Source organism: Megalops cyprinoides, chromosome 1, assembly GCF_013368585.1.
Source record: "Megalops cyprinoides isolate fMegCyp1 chromosome 1, fMegCyp1.pri, whole genome shotgun sequence".
NCBI lineage: Eukaryota > Metazoa > Chordata > Actinopteri > Elopiformes > Megalopidae > Megalops > Megalops cyprinoides.
The window spans coordinates 20907-30000 of NC_050583.1; positions in this window are offsets into that span (position 1 = coordinate 20907).

Consider the following 9094-nt stretch of genomic DNA (forward strand, 5'->3'; position numbering starts at 1 on the left):
CTGTCGTAACCCTACATCCATAATTGCTAGGAGAAATTTTGGACTTATCCCACAAAGGTCTCACTTGATCAACTGGTAGAGCAAAGTAAAATATTTTCTAAGTCTTGGTCTATACTTCTTCCAGGTATGAGCCGTGATGACAGATTATACAGGGAAAAATGCAGACTTGTTACCTTGAAATTCTAAATTTTGAAGGGACAAGTGTGGCTTCTCAATGCCGTATTTTCAAGGGGAAAATATGTACTTACAACCCTAATAACAAATTTGGTAGGGGAGAGTCCGGATTTTCAATGCCGTCGTAACCCTAAATCCGTAATTGCTAGGACAAATTTTGGACTGATCACACATAGGTCTGACTTGATCAAATGGTAGAGCAAAGTGAAAAATTTTCTAAGTCTTGATCTATACATCTTTCAGGTATGAGCCGTGATGACAGATTATAGAGGGAAAAATGCAGACTTGTTAACTACTTGTTACTTTTTACAAAAGGTTCATTTACCAGTTATTTTTTTCAAAAAATACAATTTTCGATATTATAGTAGCTGATCTTGTGCTGACTACAAAAAAGTTATGGGACTTTGAAAATACTTCTTACATTTCTTCAAATTGAAAACAATATCAGTGCATGACAAAATTTACATTTACATTTACATTTATTTATTTAGCAGACGCTTTTATCCAAAGCGACTTACAAAAGTGCATACAGTAGGTACAGCGACAGTTCTCAGCTGAGAGCAGACGTCTGTTTGAGGACACAGTACTATCAGATTTGTACAATTACAGCCTAAAGGGCAACTAGTACAATACGCTTTCGAACGGCAAACTTCAACAACTTCAAACGGCACAATGAGCGTCAGGGTAAAGGCGGCAACAAGAGAAATTTAAAAGCACAATTTAAAAAGCACAGCAATTTACGACAGCACTGATGGGCGGGGGGGGGGGGCAGCAATTGTGTGCTGGGTCAGTCCAGGTAGAGTCTGAAGAGGTGCGTCTTCAGGCCCCGTCTGAAGGACTGGGGTGAAGAAGCTGTCCGTAGCGAGACCGGGAGTTCGTTCCACCACTGGGGAGCGATGTAGGCGAAACGCTGATGTCTGGCAGAACGAGCACCTCCTGCCTTGACCATGCAGGGAGCAAGGCGTCCAGTTGCTGCTGAGCGCAGGGGTCGGGCTGGTGTGTAGGGCTGGATGAGTTCTTGGAGGTAGGCAGGGGCTGTCCTGTTGACTGCAGAAAAGGCGAGGGTCAGGGTCTTGAATCTGATCCTGGCAGCGACAGGAAGCCAGTGGAGGGATTTCAGCAGGGGAGTAACATGGGAGAATTTGGGGAGGTTGAAGATCAGTCGGGCAGCTGCATTCTGGATGAGCTGGAGAGGGTGGGTGGTGCATGCTGGGAGGCCTGCAAGGAGAGCGTTGCAGTAGTCCAGTCGAGTCCAGTCATGAGTGTCTGAAAATACTCTCAGACGACAGAGGATTAAGACCTTACAAATCTGTAATTGTAAGGACTTGTCCCAGATGGCTCATTGCTCCTCCTGGTGGTGGAGAAAAATAAAAAATTGAAATTAAATTCGAAAAATGACTAAGTGCCTAAGTCCCCAGTCCCTAACCGAGGCCATATTGGTTCACCTTACAATTACGGATTTTTTTTTGGGTCAATGGGAATTTGAATGGGGTTCGCCACAATGTCAAGGGCTGCGGGTGCTCCGCAGCGTCCCGCACTCGCCGATTTCGCAAAAAATGTTAGAAAAGTCCAGGATTGCTAGAATTCCAGCCGTAATTGTCACCTTATAATTATGGATTTTTTGCCCAAAACCCTAACCCTAACCCTAACCCTAACCCTAACCCTAACCCTAACCCTAACCCTAACCCTAACCCTAACCCTAACCCTAATTAGGGTTAGTAAGGGAAAGTTAGGGTTTTGGCCAGGGTTACTAGTGGAAATTACAGCTTTTGATTTGGGTGCATTCTACGAATTGGCCACTTGAGGGAGTAATGAGCCACCATCAGAAATGTAAGGACAGAATTGTAAGCTGATCTTACAATTGTGGATCATATAGGAAAGTTACGGGATGCCCAAGATTTCAAGGTCTACTTGACCTTAAAATTCAGGATATTTTAAGGAACATTGTCTTGCTCCCTTTGAATTACACACTACAAGTTAGGCCCTATTGACTTACATTGCCTAAGGTAATTATTTCAAAAATTTGCCAAAATTCACCAGAGAGAAGCACGGTCTCCATCCTTTACAGGTGTCATCTCCTGTCGCTAAAGAGTGCATTTGCCGAGTTTGGAAGCCCTAGCTCATTTGCTTCCTATATCTGTGGAGAGTAATGTTACCTTGAGGCCTGCCATTGACTTAACATTGCCTACAGTAATTATTTCAAAAATTTGCCAAAATTCACCAGGGTGGACCATGGTCTTCATTTTTTGCACATGTCATCTCCTCTCATAAGAGAGTGTGAGCACCATGTTTGGAAGCCCTAGCTCATTTGCTTCCTATATCTGTGGAGGGAAATGTTACGTTGAGGCCTGCCATTGACTTAACATTGCATATAGTAATCATTTTGAAAATTTGCCAAAATTCATCAGAGAGAAGCACGGTCTCCGTTGTTTACAGGTGTCATCTCCCATTGCTAGAGAGTGCGTGTGCCGAGTTTGAGAGCGGTATCTCTTTTCCTTTGGCATCTGCGAACTTGCAAAGTTTGGACAATACTCCCATTCAAATTTCCCATAGGATGTCCCGATGTTTGACGGCATCTCCCGGGAGAACGGAGGGAGGCAGGCACCCTACAATGTACGCCCGGGAAGGTCCAGGGACCCTCTGTGACATACTCCAAAAGTGTGTCCGTCGGAACATTTTGGGTCTGACACTCGAAAAGGAAACAGGCCTCACAGCACTCTAACACTGGCAGGAGGTGATTTTTTGTGGGGTGGAAAAAATGAGATCAGCACCCCAAAGTCCGAGGACCACGAAACTTGGCACACGAAAGCGGTCCGGGAGGCCAAAACGATCCCCTCAGTTTCAGGCGGCTGGCTGCCACGGACGGCCTGTAGCGCCCCCTAGAATGTGCAGTTTTGCACACGCTTACAAGGTCGCCATTCGAGTTAAGAAGGTCCGATTGGGCCAAAACTCCAGATTTTGGGTTGGCTCCCTAAGAGGTTCAACATATGTCAGAAGCAGATCTGTAGCTTGCACACAAGGCGAGTTATAACCAACACCAATAGGGGAGCGCCATTGAACATGTACATCTTTGTTATATGGATTTCAAAGACAAATGTAGATTCTTAAAAATGCGTACTAGTTGCCTCTATTCTATGTAATTTAAGGGTTTGCCTGGTTAATTACGCTCTTACAAATCTGGCTTTTTAAGGAACGGTGTCTTACTGCCTCTGAATTACGGATTCCACGTTAGGCCTACTATCCCCATTGACTTACATTGCCTACAGTAATTTTTCCAAAAACTTGCCAAAATTCACCAGACAGAAGCATGGTCTCCATTGTTTACGGGTGTCATCTCCCATCGCTAGAGAGTGCGTGTGCCGAGTTTGGAAGCCCTAGCTCATTTGCTTCCTATATCTGTGGAGAGTAATGTTACCTTGAGGCCTGCCATTGACTTAACATTGCCTACAGTAATTATTTCAAAAATTTGCCAAAATTCACCAGGGTGGACCATGGTCTTCATTTTTTGCACATGTCATCTCCTCTCATAAGAGAGTGTGAGCACCATGTTTGGAAGCCCTAGCTCATTTGCTTCCTATATCTGTGGAGGGAAATGTTACGTTGAGGCCTGCCATTGACTTAACATTGCATATAGTAATCATTTTGAAAATTTGCCAAAATTCATCAGAGAGAAGCACGGTCTCCGTTGTTTACGGGTGTCATCTCCCATTGCTAGAGAGTGCGTGTGCCGAGTTTGAGAGCGGTATCTCTTTTCCTTTGGCATCTGCGAACTTGCAAAGTTTGGACAATACTTCCATTCAAATTTCCCATAGGATGTCCCGATGTTTGACGGCATCTCACGGGAGAACGGAGGGAGGCAGGCACCCTACAATGTACGCCCGGGAAGGTCCAGGGACCCTCTGTGACATACTCCAAAAGTGTGTCCGTCGGACATTTTGGGTCTGACACTCGAAAAGGAAACAGGACTCACAGCACTCTAACACTGGCAGGAGGTGATTTTTTGTGGGGTGGAAAAAATGAGATCAGCACCCCAAAGTCTGAGGACCACGAAACTTGGCACACGAAAGCAGTCTGGGAGGCCAAAACGATCCCCTCAGTTTCAGGTGGCTGGCTGCCACGGACGGCCTGTAGCGCCCCCTAGAATGTGCAGTTTTGCACACGCTTACAAGGTCGCCATTCGAGTTAAGAAGGTCCGATTGGGCCAAAACTCCAGATTTTGGGTTGGCTCCCTAAGAGGTTCAACATATGTCAGAAGCAGATCTGTAGCTTGCACACAAGGCGAGTTATAACCAACACCAATAGGGGGCGCCATTGAACATGTACATCTTTGTTATATGGATTTCAAAGACAAATGTAGATTCTTAAAAATGCGTACTAGTTGCCTCTATTCTATGTAATTTAAGGGTTTGCCTGGTTAATTACGCTCTTACAAATCTGGCTTTTTAAGGAACGGTGTCTTACTGCCTCTGAATTACGGATTCCACGTTAGGCCTACTATCCCCATTGACTTACATTGCCTACAGTAATTTTTCCAAAAATTTGCCAAAATTCACCAGACAGAAGCATGGTCTCCATTGTTTACGGGTGTCATCTCCCATCGCTAGAGAGTGCGTGTGCCGAGTTTGGAAGCCGTAGCTCGTTTGCTTCCTATATCTGTGGAGGGAAATGTTACCTTGAGGCCTGCCATTGACTTAACATTGCCTACAGTAATTATTTTGAATTTGGTTGCTTTCTACTATACATGTCTGGACACGTTTGAAAATGGCACTGTCATCGGTGATTTTAGGTTTATAAACATATCAATTTTAATTTTGTTGCCATACATGTATCAAGATGTCTGAGAGTGGTCTGGAGAGCAGTGGACACACGAGTGTATGTATACCTTAGACCAGTGGTTCTCAAACTTTTTTCAGTGATGTACCCCCTTAGAAATATATTTTTAGTCAAGTACCCCCTGAGACGGGCAAAACATTTTTGGAAGAAAAAAACGTACAGTGCTGTAAAATCAGTGTCTGATTTATTAAAGCCAAACAACTTATATCAGTGAACCTGACAAATACATTCATATTGCAAACATTGCATGTAGAAACAAAAAAGAAAAACAGAAGACGGTGACCACCAGGAAGGCATAAAACCAGTCAAAACTCAAATATGCAAAACAGTGCTAATTTATATTGGTCTCTGTAATGGTACAAAATAAAAAATATACATAAATAACTAAAATGTGTTCACAGAAATAAATCTATAACTTAATCATAACTAAATAATATTTTGTTTACAAAATAAATTAACTTAAATAAAGATTTGCTCACAAAAAATAATGTTATCTCTTTTATGATCAAAAAAATAAGATTGCACTTAAATCACTTTGCATTGAACATTTGATTAGATTTGAACAGTATGTAACAGGTGGTGATTTATGAACAGGAAAAATGTACTCAGTCCATTTTAGTGAGAAATATGGGCTTGCACCTCACTGAGGATCTTTGTCATTCTTGGTGGCAGGGAGGCAACTGCAGTGATCAAGCTCTTCTCCAGGCACAGTCTGTTTCTTTGCTTTGTTTTTATCAGCATCATTGCTGAGAAGGAGGCCTCACATAAATATGTGGATGCAAAGGGTAGCAGCTGCTCCAAAGCTTTCTGTCCCAGCTCAGGGTGCTCCTGCCTCACACACACCCAAAACTGTGTGAGAGTGGATGCAGCAAACTTCATCTGCAGGCCACGGTCAGATGCTACTTCTATCAGTTTTTCCTGATGAGTGACAGGAAGCTTGCTTCTGTTTGCTTCAGACAAGAGAAATGGGTTTCTCACCCAATCCAGCTGTGCAGATTTCTTATCCATGTCAGCAAAATAGGAGTGAAAACCACTGATCAAGTTAGCCAAATGTCCCACTATGATTAACTTCACCTGAGCTGTCGCCAAATCCTCATTGGAGAGAGTCTGTCTGACTTGATCAAATGGTAGAGCAAAGTGAAAAATTTTCTAAGTATTGATCTATACATCTTTCAGGTATGAGCCGTGATGACAGATTAAACAGGGAAAAATGCAGACTTGTTACCTTGAAATTCTACATTTTGAAGGGACAAGTATGCCTTCTTAATGCCGTATTTTCAAGGGGAAAATATGCACTTACAACCCTAATAACAAATTTGTTAGGGGAGAGTGTGGATTTTCAAGGCTGTCGTAACCCTAAATCCACAATTGCTAGGGAAAAATGCAGAGTTGTTACCTTGAAAACCTAGATTTGGAAGGGACAAATATGACTTAATGCCATATTTTCAAGGGGAAACTGTGTACTTACAACCCTAATTACAAAATTGTTAGAGGAGAGTCCGGATTTTCAAGGCTGTCGTAACCCTACATCCGTAATTGCTAGGACAAATTTTGGACTGATCACACATAGGTCTGACTTGATAAACTGGTAGAGCAAAGTGAAAAATTTTCTAAGTCTTGATCTATACATCTTTCAGGTATGAGCCGTGATGACAGATTATAGAGGGAAAAATGCAGACTTGTTACCTTGAAATTCTAAATTTTGAAGGGACAAGTACGGCTTCTCAATGCTGTATTTTCAAGGGGAAAATATGTACTTACAACCCTAATAACAAAATTGTTAGGAGAGAGTGTGGATTTTCAAGGCTGTTGTAACCCTAAATCCACAATTGCTAGGGAAAAATCCAGAATTGTTACCTTGAAAACCTAGATTTTGAAGGGACAAGTGTGGCTTCTCAATGCTGTATTTTCAAGGGGAAAATATGTACTTACAACCCTAATAACAAATTTGGTAGGGGAGAGTCCGGATTTTCAATGCCGTCATAACCCTAAATCCGTAATTGCTAGGACAAATTTTGGACTGATCACACATAGGTCTGACTTGATAAACTGGTAGAGCAAAATGAAAAATTTTCTAAGTCTTGATCTATACATCTTTCAGGTATGAGCCGTGATGACAGATTATAGAGGGAAAAATGCAGACTTGTTACCTTGAAATTCTAAATTTTGAAGGGACAAGTACGGCTTCTCAATGCTGTATTTTCAAGGGGAAAATATGTACTTACAACCCTAATAACAAAATTGTTAGGGGAGAGTGTGGATTTTCAAGGCTGTTGTAACCCTAAATCCACAATTGCTAGGGAAAAATCCAGAATTGTTACCTTGAAAACCTAGATTTTGAAGGGACAAGTGTGGCTTCTCAATGACGTATTTTCAAGGGGAAAATATGTACTTACAACCCTAATAACAAATTTGGTAGGGGAGAGTCCGGATTTTCAATGCCGTCGTAACCCTAAATCCGTAATTGCTAGGACAAATTTTGGACTGATCACACATAGGTCTGACTTGATAAACTGGTAGAGCAAAATGAAAAATTTTCTAAGTCTTGATTTATACATCTTTCAGGTATGAGCTGTGATGACAGATTAAACAGGGAAAAATGCAGACTTGTTACCTTGAAATTCTAAATTTTGAAGGGACAAGTATGCCTTCTTAATGCCGTATTTTCAAGGGGAAAATATGTACTTACAACCCTAATAACAAATTTGTTAGGGGAGAGTGTGGATTTTCAAGGCCGTCGTAACCCTAAATCCACAATTGCTAGGGAAAAATGCAGAGTTGTTACCTTGAAAACCTAGATTTGGAAGGGACAAATATGGCTTAATGCCGTATTTTCAAGGGGAAACTGTGTACTTACAACCCTAATTACAAAATTGTTAGAGGAGAGTCCAGATTTTCAAGGCTGTCGTAACCCTACATCCATAATTGCTAGGAGAAACTTTGGACTTATCCCACAAAGGTCTCACTTGATCAACTGGTAGAGCAAAGTAAAATATTTTCTAAGTCTTGGTCTATACTTCTTCCAGGTATGAGCCGTGATGACAGATTATACAGGGAAAAATGCAGACTTGTTACCTTGAAATTCTAAATTTTGAAGGGACAAGTGTGGCTTCTCAATGCCGTATTTTCAAGGGGAAAATATGTACTTACAACCCTAATAACAAATTTGGTAGGGGAGAGTCCGGATTTTCAATGCCGTCATAACCCTAAATCCGTAATTGCTAGGACAAATTTTGGACTGATCACACATAGGTCTGACTTGATCAAATGGTAGAGCAAAGTGAAAAATTTTCTAAGTCTTGATCTATACATCTTTCAGGTATGAGCCGTGATGACAGATTATAGAGGGAAAAATGCAGACTTGTTAATTACTTGTTACTTTTTACAAAAGGTTCATTTACCAGTTATTTTTTTCAAAAAATACAATTTTCGATATTATAATAGCTGATCTTGTGCTGACTACAAAAAAGTTATGGGACTTTGAAAATACTTCTTACATTTCTTCAAATTGAAAACAATATCAGTGCATGACAAAATCATGAGTGTCTGAAAATACTCTCAGACGACAGAGGGTTAAGACCTTACAAATCTGTAATTGTAAGGACTTGTCCCAGATGGTTCATTGCTCCTCCTGGTGGTGGAGAAAAATAAAAAATTGAAATTAAATTCGAAAAATGACTAAGTGCCTAAGTCCCCAGTCCCTAACCGAGGCCATATTGGTTCACCTTACAATTACGGATTTTTTTTTGGGTCAATGGGAATTTGAATGGGGTTCGCCACAATGTCAAGGGCTGCGGGTGCTCCGCAGCGTCCCGCACTCGCCGATTTCGCAAAAAATGTTAGAAAAGTCCAGGATTGCTAGAATTCCAGCCGTAATTGTCACCTTATAATTACGGATTTTTTGCCCAAAACCCTAACCCTAACCCTAACCCTAACCCTAACCCTAACCCTAACCCTAACCCTAACCCTAACCCTATCCCTATCCTGACCTTAACCCTGATCCCAACCCTAACCCTGACAACGGACCAGATAAAAACATATTCTCAAACTATAATACTGGGAATTGATTATATAGATGGATGACCTG